At 44.4% G+C, this 20,261-nt stretch overlaps 1 pseudogene across 1 annotated transcript; it reads right to left on the reverse strand.

Annotated features, from left to right (window-relative positions):
* Positions 1-632: 632 nt before the first annotated feature.
* On the reverse strand, positions 633-18,578 carry LOC117064890 (annotated as a pseudogene). The gene is made up of 4 exons (XR_004429727.1): positions 18,073-18,578; positions 11,001-11,180; positions 3,765-7,091; positions 633-1,953 (listed from the first exon to the last, which is right to left on the reverse strand). The product of XR_004429727.1 is annotated as a putative uncharacterized protein encoded by LINC01554 (transcript).
* Positions 18,579-20,261: the final 1,683 nt, after the last annotated feature.

Consider the following 20,261-nt stretch of genomic DNA (forward strand, 5'->3'; position numbering starts at 1 on the left):
ATGTTGGCCAGGCTGGTCTCGAATTCCTGACCTCAGATGATTCACCCATCTCACCCTTCCAAAGTGCTGGGATTACAGGCATGAGCCACTGCCGCTGGCCAGAATTCTTTGGTCTTTTTTTTTTTTTTTTTTTTTTTTCCAGCTACAATATGTTTTCCGGAGTGAGGAAAAAAGAATTTACATCACAAGGCAAAAATTACTCATAATATTGCATGCATCTATGAGAACATATTACAATACGAGCACCATTTTCCCTGGGTGCCAGGGGTGGGGCAGTTTAGCTGGAAAAGCTAAATTCTGCTCCACTTGGATTGAAAACGTTCAGAAGTTTTGTTTATGTGTTTGCTTTCTTGCTTACTCACCTGGGACATCTAATCCTTTAGTGTGAATAGTATCCAGTGAATACCCTCCTGTCCCTCTCCTCAGTCCTCGCCCAAATCCAGTAAAGCAAGAGATCAGTAGGGCAGTCAGAGAGCCCACACCAGTGAGGCCAGGAAAGAAAACAGAGCTCAAGAGGGTCCACATGAAGGTTTTCTTCCTTATCTAGTCCCCAGAGGCTTTTTTTTTTCTAAGTAAAACTCCCCAGGAACTAAAAACAAAGGAAACACAAAAAATTCAACGTGGTATAGAAATTTTGGTAGAAGAACTTTTATTGAACAGTAAGATTTAAGATTTCACCAGGTGAGAAGGGGAATTGAAAATTAGGAGAAAAATTCCTAGGGGACCAGTTAGCCAGAACAAGGAATGGGGTGCAGGGAACTTCTTAGGGATATATCTTCCCCTCAATATGGGTAGAGGAGCAGCATCAGAAGCAGGGCGTTGGAGACAGGTATAGAAGAGAATCACCTTCTCCTGGCCCAGGCAAGCTACCTGGTGTACCTTCAAGTTCAGGCCAGCTGCTGTTCCTGCCCACTCTTGGAGATGAAAAGGTTTCCCATGCCCCCACCTCCTCCCGAGTTAATTCTCTCCGGTGCTTCTCTTGCTGTAAACCCAGGGTGCTATTAGCAGGCTCCTTTTTGTTCTCTTGCTCAAATCCTTTCCAACCTGCGGAGCTCTGCTGTTTCTAATTTCTAACCCCCATCTTGTTTCTTTGCCCCAATATTGAATTCTGCCATAATCTTCAGATCAGCTCTAGTTGTCTCCATTTTTTTCTGAATGCTAAAACCTTCCAGCCATCTTCTCTTCCACTGCCTGCCCACTCACGAGTCACCTGCGTTTCTTACCACACTCGTCATCCTTGTTTCCATGAACAATCCTCTCCAGGGCTTCCTGCCAGAAAAGTATTTTGCAAGTTTCACTTGAATTTCTACACAATATAATTCTGAACATGTAAATAATATATAAAGCCAATCTATGTTTGGAGCTAAGAGTGACAACCATCTCTCACACTACAGATCCGTCCCAAATTGGTAATACCCTAAAAATAATAATAAAAATAAGGTGCATAAGAAATACTCAAATCCCTTCGGTTAGCACAAAAACAACTGGTGACCTAAAAATTCAAGGAATGGCTCAGAGTGAAGGGAAATGTAATGTTGACTCTGGTTTACAGAAAGTGAATCTGAGTCATGGCAGACCCTGAAATTTCACATGAACTCATTCTGCCTGTAAATGCCCCGGCATCAATAGTGAGCAAACGTGCATTCTGGCCAGCCAGGCAGAAGCACTTTGTTTTCCATTGTGCCGTGACGCCAGATCCCCATTGCTTCTGACAAAGGCCCTCGTCAAGCCTGTGTGTCATCGCTTGCGTTTGCCACAGCTGCAGCGAGGTGCGTGCAGACCTACTTCCCGACTGCGCATCAAACCGACTCCCTGGGGCCAAGACAGGCAAGCCGGGTCCGCGCGGGGTGCACCGCCACCTGCTGGACTTCTTGTGGTGGAGCAGCAGCCTGGAGTGGCTACGGAGTCCAAAAAGTCCTGTCCTTGAGGTTTGCTTTCAGACAACGGCCGGGCCTGACTGCAAGAACAAAAACACTAGCAGAAATATGCACCCGTTACGCAAACCATTCCTTAAGGCTGCACGTGATCCTTTCCTAACTACAGAATGTGGTGTGGCGTGTATGTATGCACCAGTGTGTATGTGGGGGGGAGGGAGGGTGCACCCATTTGTGGTGGGGGGGGTATAATGTGGTGTGTGCATGTGCGTGTGTCTGTACATGACCTCTCAAAGGTAGGAAAAGTGGCGTCGTTGTCATACTTCTTGTTGGATTGGTAAGGAATTGTTCAGTTGACAGAGATTTTTATACAACTTGTTCCATTTATTTCCTCGCTACGCTGTACAAGTAGATAAAATGTTCTCGACCAAATGAATTGCCAGTGCTCTGGCTTTCTAGTAGAATTACTCATGACCTAATCACGCTGGAGGCTGACAGCTAACTAATGATCTTTCACTCTTTTCGAAAGACTTTGCCATATGAGAACAAAGACTGTCACGATCCCCCAGCCAGGCAGGGCTGGCCCTGGGCTTGGAGGAGGCGACGAAGACACAGCCAGCTATGGGAAGAAGTCAACCACTTCCATGAGGCCAATTGTGGGTGTCTCAGGAAACAGACAAGTGGAGAGTCTACATTTTTGCCAGATCCTCTGCCCCTTTAGAGACGTGCTCGCATGTCACATGTGTGAGGCAACTTTCCCTGCCTAGGACGTTACTGACTTAAACCCAGGGACACTTCTTGAAGTGGGAGGCCTGACAGACAAAAGCAAAGGTGTCTGATGAATGGCCCTGCTGGCTGGTGATGTGGAATTGTTTGCTGACAGTTCTGGAAACACCAGGGAGCCAACAGATTGAGTGTTCTATATTTTCCTGGCTACTAAATAATAACAACTACAGTTTCCTGAGGGCTTACTCATGCCAGGCAGAAGGCTAACTGCTTTACCTTTGTATTTTTGTCCATGAAATCCTCAAAATTGCTCTATAAGCCATGCACTATGATCAGCCCTGCTTTCCTGGTGAGGAAACTGAGGCCCAGAGGGGTAAGTTCCCTGCCTAAGGTTACACAGCTCAGGAGTAAGGGGAAGACTCAGGTCTCTGCGGGCCAAAGGCCAGGGTCCTGATGCCGACCCTCCTGCTTCCCTGCCATTAGAGCCCTGTGAGGCCCAGACCTGCCCTCTATTTTCCTGCTCGTTTTAGGGCCACAGTGACTCACCAGCCACATGCCCACACCACTCATTTTCACGGAGCGCTTGAGTATGAGAGCAGGGCTTGAGGAAAGAGCCTTCGTTCACTTTGTTTTGAGCCAGGGCAACAGACTGGGAAGTGGTTGGAACACACAGTTCTGGGTCAGAGATCAGAGAACAGACAGGACTCCAAAGGCTAAAACAAACAAGATTTCTCACAGCAGCTCTGGCTGCATTGAGACCCATGGGCTGGGGCTGGCCAATCTGTCCCCACGTGGGATAGACTGTGTCCAGAAGGGTGGCCTGGCCTGTTCCTGGCTACAGCAGATGAGGAAACCACTGTCCTGGATTCAGCTCCCAGTTCTGCCACATTCCAACTGAGGGCCTGTGGGACAGTTGTGAAGAGCCACATATGGCAACGTCATCTCTCAGGAACCCAAGACGCCAAGGCTCCTCACTTTAACATGGCAGTAACACCAGCCAGCATGCAGAACTGTTGTGGGGTAATGAATGGAAGCTAATGTATGAGAAGGAACTGTTACACTCCAGGACTCTAGATATCAAATTTTATGGTTATCAGTTTCACAGCAAAAAAAAAAAAAAAATACTCTTATTCTCATATTATTCTTATTAGTTCTGACATGCACTTATGCAAGAAATGGCGAAGGGATATTCTGTTTGCAGTCTTTTGCCCTCTGGCAAAAACTTTCCGGACAGGGTGTCATCGTGTGCAGCTTCCATGATGCAGTTTGATCCTGATAGGTAACAGGAGTGACACGTTTTATCAAAATCTTCCTGTGTGGCTCAAGGTCACTTCCACCAACACCAGTGCTACTAATATTTCCCCCATTAAGGCAACCCGTTCTAAGAGCCAAAGAGAATACCATAGTTCCAGGTTTCAGTTTAAAGGCGCTGATGGATGAGAGTAAGAAGGGAATGAATGAGGAAGCCCAGTCCTCCTGCAGGAGCGGGGAAGCTAAGACCCAGGCCAGCACTGTCCCCCTACAGCCTTCCCAAGGGTGCGGGGCAGCCACGTGGAAACTGGCACTCACTAGGCCAAGACAGCAGAGGCCTCCAACCTTCAGACAAAAGCCTTTTGTCTGGGAGGTGCTGGGGGACACCACACAATGCTGTTTCTTTCTAAATTATTTTTTTCCCCTGAATGCTATCTAGATCCTGGAAATCTATTTCCATGAAATGATTTTAAAATATCCTATATGATAAGTGAACACTTGTCATAGACATGAATGTCCAACATTAGGGCATGGTTAAGTACAGGATGGTGTATCCCATGATGTTTATGAGAGTTTATAAACATGTGGAGGAAGGGTACAATAGCATAAAGGAAGGCTTGTGTTAGGCTCACATATGAAAAATAAAGAAACAAGAAAAAAAAGCTGCAGGCAGGAGCATACGATGGTAGGGGCTGACAGCACACAAGATAAATGCTGGAACTATTCTGTAGGATACTCAAATGGTGGATACTGACCTGCATTCGTCAAAACCCACAGAACTGTACAACAGAGAGAATAAACACAGAGAATAAACCTTAAACTAAATGATAGACTTTAATAATAATGTATGAATATTGGTTCACTAATTGTAACAAACATAGGGCACTAATACAAGATCTTTGTTACAAGATGTTAATAATAAGGGAAACTATGTGCAGGGAAGCAGGGCAGAGGGAAACAGCTGTCCTAGCTGCTCAATTTTACTATAAACCCTAAACTGTTCTAAAAAAATGAAGTCTATCATTTTCTTAAAACTAAAAATAAATAAAGAAATAACCAGAAGGCAATACATCAAAATATGAATAGCACCGTTTTTGGATAGTGAGATTATGACTAGCTGCTTTTTCATTTTTTACTTTTCTGATTTTCTGCATTTTAATTTTATCAATCAGGTAAAACTAATGAAAAGTTTTAAAATCTTGTCTGCGTGACTATTCTCTGAGGCAGGAACTGTGTTGGTTCACAGTGCTCTGTGGTCTAGTTCCCCAAACACAGCAGGAATTTAGTAAGTTTTGTTAACAGAGCATAAGCACATTTATATATGTCTTTAACTCTGTCTGCCTTGCAGCCTGCAAGCTGGTCGCCTCATGGCCCGAGAGAGGGCAGCAAATTAAAGTAATAATTGTGAGAGGAACAGATCAGAGCATCTAACGAGTGGTTGGTTGGGTCACTGTAAATTGAAAATCTCTCCTTAAGTGGCAAGAGGCCTGTGTGAGCATCTCGAGAAACCTCTATTAAGTGGCATCAATGGGTAGAGTGGTGGGTGCGGATATAAGACCAAACCCAAGATATCATGTCATCAAACAAGAAGCATGGGCAAGCCTTTGGCACACAGAAATTGCTGCAGTGGGATTGGTTTGAGAATTGGGAACAATTATACCAAAAGAATTCTTAGCTAAGTGTCTGATTCTTGGTGAACAGTCAACAAATAGTAACTGATACTTGAGAGCATTAGAGGGGTTTGTTAGATCCTAGTTTTAGGATTATTTTGGAATAAAGCTCAGACATAAAGCAATCCTTTATATTAAAATTGTTTTACAATTTACAATGCTTCTTGACATTGATCTCATTAACTGCCTTCATTTGTAACCTTGTATGACTGCAAGCTCCTTGAAGACAGGGCCATGTCTTGGTTTTGTATCTCCCCCTCTTAACACTATGTCTGGCAGGTGGTTGGTTCTTACAATGGGTTAAAGGCTCTTACTGCAAATTCACTGATGCCTCCCATCCAGAGGTGATGTCTATGTATTTTATTTCCCCTTTTGATTCTGGGCCTGTGACTGCTTTGACCAACTGAGTATGGTGGAAGTGACCTTATGACACCTCTGAGCCTAGCCTTAAGGCAAACTTGGTCTCTTGGAGCCCTGAGCTTTCATGTAAGAAGCCCAGCTACCCTGCTGATGAGTCCCTGTGGAAAGGCCTAAGACCACATGGAGAGGGAGTGGAGCCCAGCAGAGTCCCGCCTTCCAGTCTTCCTCGTCAAGGGATCAGATAAGTCAGCAAAGCCATTTTGACCAGTCCAGATCAGATCAGCTGCTATTTGAATATCTCAAAGGACTCCAACTGACTCCACAGGGAGCAGAACCAGCCAGCTGAGTCCTGTGTGAGTTTCTTACCAATAAAAGTCATGAGATACCTTGAAATGATTGTTTCAGCCACTAAGCTGGGGCCGTTTTTTAAGCAACAATAGATAGCTAGAACAGCTCTTACTAGATGTTTGCTATGGATGGATAAATGGATGGGTGGATGGATGGATGGATGGATGACTTAGAAGGGCCATTATTTTTCCTAGAGGAATAATGCTCAGAGATAAAGCAATTTGCCAGAGTTCCTGTAGTAAGCATTTGTCATTATTTCCTCCTCACTTAGCATCTGAACTTCCTTCTCCTTTTGGAGAATTTTTGGTCTTATTAGGTAGAGCTACTTCAAATTACAGAAACGAAAATATCATGTATGCCCTTCCACAGCCTTCCTTAAAGCTAAGGTACAAGCCCGTGGTGCAAGATCTTCCAGTGAGACACTCCTGCCTCAAACTGTGAATCAGAAACTGGGGCAGGCTCCATTCCAGTGGCTGTGGGGCAGCAATTGGAGTCCCAGCAACACAGACCCTCCAGAAGCCCTGCAACCATAGCCCCAGCAGCAGGGTCTCATGTCCAGGCTCCCTGGTACAAGCCCCCCAGCCAGGTCCCATGTCTAGTGATATGAGCCAGGGTTGCGGTGTCCGGCAGCAGCAGTATCGTCACTGCATTGTGAATCCAGGCCATTCTTCCTGCCTCCAAGTTTGTCATCTCTCCCTCTCAGGGGTGGGGTGAGCTATGCTATCCTATCTGTTTTTAATAAGTTTCCTCTCTGCTGAAAGCTAGGAACCCCGGCTGACAGTACCAGATATGGATTTCTCATTCTAGGATGCCATGTTCTCCATAAATAGTTCTCAAATGGTGTCCCCAAGGTCCTAGGGTTCTGCAGAGGAAAAACAAAGGGGCAAGAGAGCAGAACTCAGGACCCCCATCCCCCACACTTCCAAACAAGCTGCTTTTACCTTTTTTTTGGAGACAGAGTCTCGCTCTGTTGCTCAGGCTGGAGTGCAGTGGCACAATTTTGGCTCACTGCAACCTCTACCTCCTGGGTTAAAGTGATTCTCCTGCCTCAGCCTCCAAAGTAGCTGGTATTACAGGCACCTGCCCCCACACCTGGCTAATTTTTGTATTTTTAGTAGTGACAGAGTTTCACCACGTTGGCCAGACTGGTCTCGAACTCCTGACCTCAGGTGATCCACCCGCCTCGGCCTCCCAAAGTGCTGAGGGAGGCTGGCACTTGCCCAGTCACTTTTATATTTTTAACACTTTATATTTTTAATACTTTACATTAAATTGATATTTTTATATTAAATTATTTTTATAAATATAAATATTTTATAAATACTTTATATTATATTTTAATACTTTATATTTAATACTTTATATTTTCATACTTTATAGTTTTAATACTATGATCTTCTATAAAATTTTCTTTGGAAGAGTAGTTCTGTTTCTAAAAAGCAAGGTTGAAAATGACGACTTACAGGCCGGGCGCGGTGGCTCAAGCCTGTAATCCTAGCACTTTGGGAGGCCGAGACGGGCGGATCACGAGGTCAGGAGATCGAGACCATCCTGACTAACACGGTGAAACCCCGTCTCTACTAAAAACTACAAAAAACTAGCCGGGCGAGGTGGCGGCGCCTGTAGTCCCAGCTACTCGGGAGGCTGAGGCAGGAGAATGGCGTGAACCCGGGAGGCGGAGCTTGCAGTGAGCTGAGATCCGGCCACAGCACTCCAGCCTGGGTGACAGCGCGAGACTCCGTCTCAAAAAAAAAAAAAAAAAAAAAAAAAAAAAAAAAAAGAAAATGACGACTTACACATATAAAACCATAACCCATGTAATGGATTGTTTGGTGAAGAAGAGAATTAAGCAAGAGAAATGGTCACATAAATGTCACAGTGAGCCCTAAAAGAGATGCTTTTGGGGCCAGGTGCAGTGGCGCACACCTGTAATCCCAGCACTTTAGGAGACTGAGGCGGGTGGATCACCTGAGGTCAGGAGTTCAAGACCAGCCTAAGCAACATAGCTAAACCCTGTCTCCACTAAAAATACAAAAAAATTAGCCAGGATTAGTGGTGGGTACTTGTAATTCCAGCTACTTAGGAGACTGAGGCAGGAGAATTGCTTGAACCCAGGAGATGGAGGTTGCAGTGAGCCGAGATCGTGCCATTGCATTCCAGCCTGGGCAACAAGCGTGAAACTCCGTCTCAAAAAAAAAGAGATGCTCTTGGCCGGGTGCGGTGGCTCACGCCCGTAATCCCAGCACTTGGGGAGGCCAAGGCGGGTGGATCACAAGGTCAAGAGTTTGAAAACAACCTGGCCAATATGGTGAAACCTCTACTAGAAATACAAAAGTTAGCTGGGTGTGGTGGTGGGCTAGTGGTAGTCCCAGCTACTCGGGAGGCTGAGGCAGGAGAATCGCTTGAACCCGGGAGGTGGAGGTTGCAGTGAGCCAAGATCGCACCACTCTACTCCAGCCTGGGCGATAGAGCAAGACTCCATCTCGAAAAAAAAAAAAAAAGAAAAAGAGACTTTCTTTGTTTCACAGTAGGTATCTCCAGGGGTTCCTCCTAGTTAAGGTTGGTTTTGATAGAAAAGTAAAACAGGATATTGCGGGGAGAGGCGATGACAAAGACTGTTTGCCAATATACATCTAGATATGGTTACTTAGAAGGTGTAGAAATGGAACCCCTGGGCCTTTCCTTTTGAAGTTTAATGTTATTAGAACATCTCAGTGGGTAGTAGCAGGGCCCTACACCACCAGCAGACTGGCAGTCACACCAGGGGAAAGGCCCATGGGGGATGATGAAATCTAGACTGATGATGCAGGCTCAACCCCCAAGGACATGTCCTTCTCAAGGTGGGTTTGTCCCAGCATGTGTTAGGCTACAAAATTTCCTGTCCCAGGCACCTTGAACTATGGGGAATCCCTCTGGGGTAATGGCTCTGTGTGTGTGTTCATGTATGTGTACATGCACACGGGTGTGCCTATGCAAACATAGAGTTGCTAACGGTAACACCAGCACTTTCACCTGTGGTGGTGTAGAATGATCCCAGCTGAAGTTGGTAAGAAGGGTCATCTTTTCCTGCCCCCCCCAGCCATAAGCAAAGGCTGCTGGCAATTGGCCAGAGCCTCAGGACTAGGAGCATCTCTAATCTTCAACCATCACAGGAAGGAGCAGGGTCTGCCTTCAACCCACAGCACACCTTGCAAGGCAGCGAAAGCCCCAGAGCAGCACAGATGGGGCTCCCTGGACCAGGTGGCTTTGGGGTTTCTTAGACTCAGCACTAGAGTTGGGGAGATTCCGGCAGAGGCAAGAAGGACATTCTCTTGACAGTAATATGAGAGCTCGACCTATTTTATTTGAATATGTTTTAAAGCATGGCTTTACTTTGTACTCCAAGCTGGAGAGATAGGAAATGTGTTCTACACACTGTCCTTGGGTTGGAAGAAACCTTAGGGTGACACAATGAACAATGTATGCTTAAAGCACTGGTTCTTAACCAGGGAGTGATTTTGACAATGTCTGGAGACATTTTCAGTGGTCACAATGGAGGCAGGGGTCTTACTGATATACAGTGGATAGAAGTCAGGCATGCTGCTAAGCCCTACAATGCACAGCGCAGTTTCCCAAAATAAAGAATTATCTGGGCCGGGCGCGGTGGATCAAGCCTGTAATCCCAGCACTTTGGGAGGCCGAGACGGGCGGATCACGAGGTCAGGAGATCGAGACCATCCTGGCTAACACGGTGAAACCCCGTCTCTACTAAAAATACAAAAAACTAGCCCTGCGAGGTGGCGGACGCCTGTAGTCCCAGCTACTCGGGAGGCTGAGGCAGGAGAATGGCGTAAACTCGGGAGGCAGAGCTTGCAATGAGCTGAGATCCGGCCACTGCACTCCAGCCTGGGCGACAGAGCCAGACTCTGTCTTAAAAAAAAAAAAAAAAAAAAAAAAATTATGTGGCTCAAAATGTTAATCTGAGGTTGGGAACCCTGACTTAGAGCAAGAGAGATCACTTTCAACTGGTTAAAAAATAAACCAAGGGAAAAGATGAGAAATGTGTAAGACACCATGTCAGGGAAATATGTTCTCTGAATTTGAAATGTGTAAGAATCCACAGACTCTTATTGGTGGGGCTACAGGCGAGGTGCTGCCATGGATCACATGCTATCAGGTGTATATATATATAATATCTCATGTTTATTTTAAATCCTTGGTCTGTCTGGCTGGACATGGTGGCTCATGCCTGTAATCCCAGCACTTTGGGAGGCCAAGGCGGGTGGATCACCTGAGCTCAGGAGTTCTAGACCAGCCTGACCAGCATGGTGAAACCCCCTCTCTACTAAAAATACAAAAATTAGCTGGACATCATCTGTAGTCCCAGCTACCCAGGAGGCTGAGGCATGAGAATAGCTTGAACCCGGGTGGCAGAGGTTACAGTGAGCCGAGATCACACCACTGTACTCCAGCCTAAATGACAGAGCAAGACTCCATCTCCAAAAAAAAAAAAAAAATTCTTGGTGTTTCTGCTCTAATATTTTTGCTTTGGGTGGTATGTACTGTTGTCTTGTGCAGTTTTGGTCTTTCTTTTAATGTAATTTTCCTAGTTAAGTATTGACTTCTTCTGTCCTGTGAGCTCCTATTGAAAGGGGGTATTGGCTACTCTGGCACTCTGCATCAGGAAAGGAGTATAAGGGAGGGTAGGTGGTTCTAAAGCCCCAAGCATTCGAACCACCATTCCTACTCCCATTTGCTAACATTCTCATTTGCACCTCCAGCCAGGATTTACATTTAGCTTTAGGAAGAAGAGCAATAGGGGTAAGTGGTTTGTCATCAGTTCCTAGAGTCCATGCTTCCTTCTTGCTTCCATAGCTTCTCCAACACTGCTTTGCAGGAAGGAGCTGCTGCCATGCCAGTTGGACAACTAGCAGGAAGTGGAGATTCTGAATAAATGATTAATTGATTTCACCTAGAGGGACAATTAGAAGAGTAATAACTTACATGTGAAGCAGAGCTGGGTACCAGCTTATCATGGCCTGGACTGTTGGCTCTTTCTAAGTGATCCCACTATCATCTTCGTCATGCAGCCCCTGATAGTCCTACCCTTGATCTCCAGAAGCTGATGCTACAAGCATGAGGCAGGGGCATCTGGAGTTCCTGACCTCAGTGACCGCATTCATTCCTGTGTTTAAAGTTTCTGAGGAACCTGAAGGCTGACTCAAAACTGCCTGAGATCTTTCCTCATTGTTCAGTTCAAACACAAGCCACAATTGCCTAGGTAAGTAGAAAGGGAAGGTAGATGTCAGCAAAAGCCTGTCTTGCCTGCTGCCACTCTAACAAAGACTGGCCAGATAGGCACGGAAAGGACCGAAGAGCTTCACGTTGTACGGAACAGCAGGTCTGGGAAGCAATACGGCCTTGCTTGGTGATCACTTACAGAGAAGTATCCTCAATATCTCCTTCCTCAGAGAAACAAAGCCATTTCCTTAGCAACAAAAGCCCATACTTGTGTACTTTGCTAAAAATTTGCAGTGCAAGGCCAAGGCTGAGTGCATGTGTGCACATGTGTGCGCACATGCTGAGCTTTCGAAACAGGATTTGCTGATGCCCATTTGCCAACAAACCACCTTTTAACCCTGGGTCCTTAAAAAGCTCAGAGTTATAATTTTCAAAAGTTCATAAGTTCGGCTGTGCATGGTGACTCATGCCTGTAATCCCAGCACTTTGGGAGACCAAGGCGGGTGGGTCAACTGAGGTCAGGAGTTCAAGACCAGTCTGGCCAACATGGTGAAACCCCCATTTATACAAAAATACAAAAATTAGCTGGGCGTGGTGGCAGGTGCCTGTAATCCTAGCTACCCGGGAGGTGGAGGCAGGAGAATTGCTTGAACCCGGGAGGTGGGGGTTATAGTGAGCCAAGATCGCACCATTGCACTCCAGCCTGGGTGACAGAGCAAGACTGTCTCAAAAAAAAAGAAAAAAAGAAAAAAAAAGTTCATAAGTTGGAGAAATTCAGAATAAGTAGTCTTTATTCAAACTAAAAGAAAATAGTTTTTATTTTCTTCAAAATTAAAAACTATTTATTAACTTCAAAGACTTTGACTCTAAACTTAGGCCTGAATATGCCAGCCTTTTTCTCACTGGAGAAACTCAAAATCTTCCCAACCATTCCCCTAGATGCCAGCCAGATGAAGTATTTCTGAACACATATCATTACTTAAAACTTGGGTTAGAAACATTCTGTTATTGAGATTTATATATTATCACTTATGTATGCTTTTATAGAGATACAATTAAAATATTTCAGAGACACATTGTTCTTCTAATACACACAAGATACTGATGAATTACTAGATCATAAGGGCTATCGCATATTATGCTTACCAGGTGCTAAGCACTGTTTTAAATGAGTTTTACACACACTAATTTACTTGGGCCTATCAACAAATAAAACAAAGACCAGAGCTAATAAACAAAAAAACGATGGGTGGATGGATGGATGGATGAATGGATGGATGGGTAGGTAAGCAGCAGGTAATAATAGAATAGATCGATAGATAAAAATTAAAAGTTGAGGCCAGAGCAGTGGCTCATGCCTGTAATCCCAGCACTTTGGGAGACCAAGGCGGGTGGATCACTTGAGGTCAGGAGTTCAAGACCAGCCTGGCCAACATGGTGAAACCCCATCTCTACTAAAAATGCAAAAATTAGCTGGGCATGGTGGCACACGCCTGTAGTCCCAGTTACCCAGGAGGCTGAGATAGGAGAATCACTTGAACCCGGGAGGCAGAGGTTGCAGTGAGCCAAGATGAAGCTACTGTACTCCAGCCTAAACGACAGAGCAAGACTCCGTCTCAAAATAAAATAAAAGCTGAGTCGATTGACTTGCTAGCCACAGGAATACAGGCTAGGGAGAAATTTACTGAATTAAGCAGTAGCTCACTGACAGGGAAAATTCAGAGTTGTTAAAGGGCTTGCCAGGGTAGGTTCATGTGGTTATTGATAATTAAGGGTTGAAATCCAGTACTTTGGAAAGAACAGAATGAATCTAAAGTTCTAAATAGTGTTGGTCAAAAGAAACCCCATTGCTCGCTGTTTGGGAACAAGTCTTCAGTTAGGACCAGTAAGAGCCTAGCGTCCCATAGTCATTCCAAGTTCACAGTCCTTTATTCAGCTTCTGCTGGTTTGGAGCCAACTTTGAGAAACACAGTAGTCAGTTATGATCCATCCTTCAGAAATGCTCCCATAAGGAGAAAATGTTATTTTACATTCCTCACAACAAATTTTTAAGGGCGTGCAATTATTATCATCCTCATTTTCCAGAGCTGGAGACTAAGGCACTGAAATATTATGTAATTTGCCGAAAGTCAAGCTAGAATTCAATCCTGAGATGTCAGAGCCCATACTCTTAACCCCTCTTCTCAGCCAGCAAGCACAGATTTGAAACCAATTGTTGATGTATATGTTGCCTATTTAAAATAATTCATTATTAAAATTATACTTATCAAGTTGTTTTTAATTTCAACTAAATTAAATGATCAAAGAGTATTGTGCATGATTAGTACTATGACTACACACCAGGTTTAACTTAAGATCTGACTTTAACCTTTGCAAACTGTTTTGTAAATGCTGGATATTTTATGGAAAAAAAATAGGAATATTTGCCCCTTTTTTTTTACATCTGTTGTCATAGGAACAAAGTCTGTCTCTACAATCATATACATTATACCAAAGCCATCCTGAAGGAGTGAGTCTTTTAATAGTCCCCCTGTTAAAGACTTTCTCATTCTCATTATCCCGACTCACCCTAGTCTTACCTTCTAGATCACTTTAAAACTTTTCTAATTAGAAATTAGAGGCATATTTTCTAATAGAAAATGAATTGCACTTCTTTGCCCATCTATCCGTCTCCTTGTATCTGCAACCCATTTAAAGGCCATTACTTTGGGCTCTTTCAAGGGTAAATCATCTCCCAGAGTTTGAGAAGCACAGAGATGTACTGCAAAATCCGTGACTATCATCTTCTTATATTTTGGAGAGATTTAGTTTTGAGAAACAGAGGATATCTGATAAATTTGATAATTAAGAACATTGACTGAGCTGTGTAATGCAGTTTTTTGTTCCAAACAAGTAGGACCCAAAGTAATGTAATATGATTTTCATGTCACCAGTATAAACCAATACAAAGGCAATTTTATTTATTTATTTATTTATTTATTTATTTTTTTGAGGCGGAGTCTCGCTCTGTCGCCCGGACTGGAGTGCAGTGGCCGGATCTCGGCTCACTGCAAGCTCCGCCTCCCGGGTTTACGCCATTCTCCTGCCTCAGCCTCCCGAGTAGCTGGGACTACAGGCGCCCGCCACCTCGCCCGGCTAGTTTTTTGTATTTTTTAGTAGAGACGGGGTTTCACCGGATTAGGCAGGATGGTCTCCATCTCCTGACCTCGTGATCCGCCCGTCTCGGCCTCCCAAAGTGCTGGGATTACAGGCTTGAGCCACCGCGCCCGGCCACAAAGGCAATTTTAAAAGAGAAGTCCCCAAATTCTCTCAATCAGTGGTGGTTCTATTGGCATAAAAGTACTGCCTCTGAAGATGACTCCTTTAGTGGTGATATATATATATATATATATTATATGTTTTAGTAGGTTTGTGGAAAAGCTCAGTATGACCATAGCATAAGCTGCACCTCATATGTACATCAAATTTGAACATATCGACAACTGCATAGCTTCCCTTGTTGACAGCTCTAAGGGTTTGAAGGTAATACAGGTGGCAGAATAAGATTTTATTAGAAGAAAGAGTTCCATGGCTAAGAAAATGTTCAGCACAGTACTAGTATATCCTTGAGACTTTTCACAACACAAGGATTCTAAAATTCAATATTCCAAAAGTTCTGTGGCAAACTGAATAATTTTCAGAAGTGAGTTTCCACTGAATTTGCCACATTTTTTCTCCTAATTCCTCTTGTAAATGATAGTAATCATTTATAGGCTAGTATTAAGCATCTTATCACTTAGAACTCTAGAATAGTTAGTTTTCATTATGGTGACACTGATATCTTTGGAATAACTAGTAAAAGACTAAAAATTATGTCCAGTATAGTTTTTGCTTTAAAGCATATTTTAAATGGGATTGTTTTTGGAGAAAGGGAATCTCTGAAAGCGATTTAACTTAATATTTACCCATTTACACTTCATTGGGAAGATCATTCGTTCACCACATGCACTGTTCTTCACTGCCACTAGGTGGTGCTCCAGCCATAATGTCGTTTCCTCAGCCTCCGGAACCTGTTCACTACATACTGTCCTAGGGTAGGTCCCACTGAACATGGCTGGTCTTCCAAAAATCACATCCAGTGTGAGGTATGTTTCTAAGCTCCCTAAAGTTTACACAGAACTCCAGAGTGAGGATGACAGTAAAAAAGTCCGCTATTCAGGAAAGAGAACTCGACCCACAGTGGAAGGAAAATAACTAAGGCAGGTGGAGTAGTAGAGACAAGCCCAGGCTTTTCCCCTTGATGATGTCTTTAGTAGTAACCTAACCATCTACTGCAGTTGCTGGCCCAGTGGTGCTGAAAGGTGAGGCTATGCAAACATCTTCCATGGCCTTCTAACTACCACAGCTTGGCCAACACGAGCACCAGGAAAAAAAGATCTGGGAGAAAGACCAATTATGGAGACCTTTGGTCTCTGCCTGCCCAGCTGTGCCTGGTACCCATGCTTCATATCTATCCAGATTTGATTTGCTCTGGGCTAGCAGCTCACCATTTGTCAGCACAGGCAACTTGCCCCAGGAGGACAGACCCTTCCCTGGGCTGTAAACAAAATTTATCTTCCCATTTCCTGGAATTCTGTCAGTTACATTGTATAACTTACTAGTCAGTTTTGAGTCAGTTCCCAAAAGAATCACATAGAGGTACAAGCTTCAAAGAAAGACAATCTCCATACGTGGTTCAGTGTACAAACACGGGCAGTGTGTGTGCACAGTCACAAACGCTAAGTGGCACAGAAAAAGAAGCAATCTGCATGAGCCAGGGTATTAAAAAGACTTCACAGAAGATGTGGCACTTAAAAACAGGACTACAATGTTTGGAACTGGAAAAGATCTTGGAGAACATCTGGTCTGAAATGTTCATCTGAGTCTTTTGTTTTTTTGAAATGGAGACTCTCTCTGTTGCCCAGGCTGGAGCGCAGTGGTGCAATCTCAGCTCACTGCAACCTCTACCTCCCGAGTTCAAGAGATTCTCCTGCCTCAGCCTCCCAAGTAGCTGGGACTACAGGCACCTGCCACCGCACCTGGCTAATTTTTGTATTTTTAGTAAAGACTGGGTTTCACCAACTTGGCCAGGCTAGTCTCAAACTCCTGACCTCAGGTCATCTGCCCTCCTTGGCCTCCCAAAGTGCTGGGATTACAGTCATGAACCACTAGGCCTGGCCGTTCATCTGAGTCTTAAAGGCTTATAAAGATACCTCAAGAGCCATCCTTGAGGCCAACCAAGGAGGCTTCCAGGTCCCACCCACATTTCAACAGCTCCAGTTTTATCTGTTTACTTTATGGGTGTTTGGTGTAAGCTCTGTTTGAACAAAGAATTCTACTCCTTTTTAAAAAAGTTGGAACCACTGATCTAGTCCAAGCTGCTCATTTTACAGATAACATCACTGAAACACATTGAGAACTTTCCCAAGCTCACACATGGCTTGAACTGAAAAGGTAAGGAACATTTTGGATATGTTGAAGAAGGGTGATATGGTTTGGCTTTCTGTCCCCACCCAAATCTCATCTTGAATTGTAATCCCTAAGTGTTGAGGGAGGAACTAGTGGGAGGTGATTGGATCATGGGGGTGGTTTCCCCATGCTGTTCTTGTGATAGTGAGTGAGTTCTCAGGAGATCTGATGGTTTAAAAGTGTAGCATGTCCTCTTCACTTGCTGTCTCTCTCTCCTCCCACCATGTAAGACATGTCTTGCTTCCCCCATTGCCTTCCACCATGATTGTAAGTTTCCTGCAACCTTGCCAGCCATGCTGAACTGTGAGTCAATTAAACCTCTTTGTTTTTAATAAATTACCTGGTCTCAGATATTCTTTATAGCAGTGTGAAAATGGACTAATACAAAGGGAGACCAGGGTGTCTGCAGGAAACAAGAAAGAACCATATCTGCATCTAACTCACAGGTTAGAAAAGCATATAGTTGTCAAACTACATGAACCTAAAGGAAGTTTATATTTGCTGCCCAGGTTCTATTCAGAGATATATATCCTCTTGCCAGAGACACGGACATGCAAACCATATTTACTACTTACTAAACCCCAAGCCCATACTCATCAAACTTGAAAGGTAAGAGAATACTAATTTCCATTGTCCAGAGGACTCTTCTCCATCTTTTGACAAAGTTATTTACTACTGTTTCTCAGAATGGCTCCCATGCAATTAATAAAAAGACAGTACTCCATGCTGGAGATGATAATCCAGGCTCAGCAGTGGATACACTGGCAGATTTTTAGCAAATTTTATATAAATCAATCTTATTGTAAAATACTGACGCTTCCTCACCAACTCCTGTTTCCTCCTTATTTTACAAAATGTGGAATTAATTTCAGACTAGAGCTTGAGTCAAGCACCTGAGTTGGGAAGACCAAAAGTCAACACAGAGGCTAACCCTTGAAAAGTGCTACGAAATCTGTAATTCAGGTCACAAGGAGGACTCTGTTGCTTTTCCACTCTGCTGGTGAAGAGAAAACAGAAGGTATCCTCTCAGTGTCCCAACGTGTTTAGGTGAAAGATGCCCACCTCAATCCCACTTAAGCACAAGGAGAATTTACAAGCCCAAGCAATGGGAAAATGCAGGGCTGGCTCATGCTCACCTGGGGAAGGAGGAGCTTAAATGGTGTCAGGAGAGCTCAAATGGTGTCTCTGCCTCTCTTGGTTCTGCTTTATCCTGTTGTCTTCATCCTCACTGAGGCTTTCTTGGAGAGAAGACAAAACCCCAATAATTGCAGATATACAAACTCAAAGTTCTCTAGCAAGAGAGCAGCTCTGGCCCAGAGGCTCCAGGTATTGAATTGCATCTCATTGGTTCAAATTGTGTCCCGGGGTTTGAGAATTTACCAGAAGTTACCTCCTGGTAGAACTGAGTCTTAAAAGAGGAACCTAAGCCAAGGGCTAAGAGTAGGGGAGGGATGGCTCCCCAAGAAGAAAAGATAGGTTCTGTTTCAGGAAGAAGGGATATTGAGCAGGTCAGACCACAGCTGTGTACTCCCTTCACCTGTTCAGCCCTGTGCCTCGCTGTGCTAATGGATAAGGCACACCTATATCTTTGGAGGGCTCTAGAGTAGCTAAATCATAGATACTATTAGCCAAGCTAGCCTGCCCATTCGTGTTCGTTGAACAAATGTTTATTTATAGTAAGTCACAAACTAAACTGAGCCCATGCAGGGAGGGTTATTGGGTAAATCAACTTCCCAGAACTACTGTGTCAGGAATTACCACAGGCTTCTTTTTGGCCAAGCCCCTGGGGCCACACTTGGAGTCTTGGCTGACTGTCAGCTACTTTTTTTTTTTTTTTTCTTTTTTTGCCTTTCTACAAGCCCCAAGCCCCAGGTTCCAGCTTTTTTTTTTTTTTTCCTCTGGTTCCTAGATGTTTTCTCTTCTCCTAACTTTGGCTAGGCACAGGACACATCTTTCCAGCTACTTCTGACACTCACAAAAACAAGAAACAAGATTTTTTCTCTTCATCAGGACTGGAGATTTACTGGGGACTGGGAAATGTTCGAGGATTCGGAAGTCTTCCTGCTTCCTTAGGGTCATTATTCCTGATCATCGCCCTTTTCCAGTTCTCAACCTTCCTGGCATTTCTGCCTCCTCTTCTGTGGCTGAAGTGGAACTCACAGGCCCTCTTGCTCCTGTGCACTGGCAGTGCCAGCTACTACTTACTAAGCACCTACTCTAGGCCAGGCCCTGTAAAAACACCTTATCAGTATAGCATCTCAAATGCTCCTCCCCTCTCCTCTGCAGTAAGTCCTATGACCCTCACCAAAGAGGAAACTGGGGGCTGGAGAGATGAAGTCACTCGCCTGCATTCTGTGGCCAGTGAGTGGCAGCCGAGGAACTGGGACTGGGTCTGCCTGGGACTGAAACCACGCTCTTGACCACCACACTATAGTGCCCTCTGTGGGCCTCTACTTCAGGAAGCCCTTTTCTAGCACGTTCGCCTGAAATCACAGAATGGTAAGAACAAACGAGGGTGCCTGGAACACTGCTCAGGAGCCCCCCAAAGACTCGGGAAGGCCATTGGCATGCCTCATGACCACAAGGCTGAATGATTTCAATCTCTATGTCTGTCAGTGCACCACCCCCCAATGGCATGCACAGATTTATAATGGGGGTTTTCCTCGTGTGTCGCCCCTGCTGGTATCAAACCAGAACCACCTCTATTTTATGTAGTGTTTCTCAACCATATTTTACTCATGTGCCTTTCTGATATGTGCAAAATTTTTACTACCACCATCCCAAATGCTGGGATGGTCCCCAGGGATTTCTTTCCTCCCACTGTGATTTTTGCATTTCTCCATCTCAACCGCCAGTGGATTTTGCCAATGGCAAAATTTCTCCATCTCACCTACCAATTCCTGTAGTTTGAATTACAAAAGAAATTCCCTCCTTTATGTTCCACATATAAAATGTTCATGTAATATTAAATATCAGAATACGCCCAGACATATTTAAAATATTAACGCCCCAGATGGCGTTGGCCCCAACCAATCAGAACTGCTGCTGGTCCTTGCTGCATGCTGGTGAACTGTAGCCTAGCACTGGCCCTGTGTATACTTCCAGAGGTCCCGCAATACTTCCTGGAGGCACCTCTCCCACCACCACAACTGGGAATCCTGAGCTAGGACCTAGTGTTTCTGCGAATGTTGCCATAGAATTCAACTAGGTGAGGAAGAAACAAAAATGCAGATTGCCTCATTCTCTTTCTCCTTTCTATTATGTAAACCTTCCTCCCAACCAATTGCTTCAGCCTGGTGGGGCTGACCTTGCTCTCAGTACAAGG

The sequence above is a fragment of the Trachypithecus francoisi genome, unplaced genomic scaffold (genome assembly GCF_009764315.1).
Source record: "Trachypithecus francoisi isolate TF-2019V2 unplaced genomic scaffold, Tfra_2.0 Lachesis_group2, whole genome shotgun sequence".
NCBI lineage: Eukaryota > Metazoa > Chordata > Mammalia > Primates > Cercopithecidae > Trachypithecus > Trachypithecus francoisi.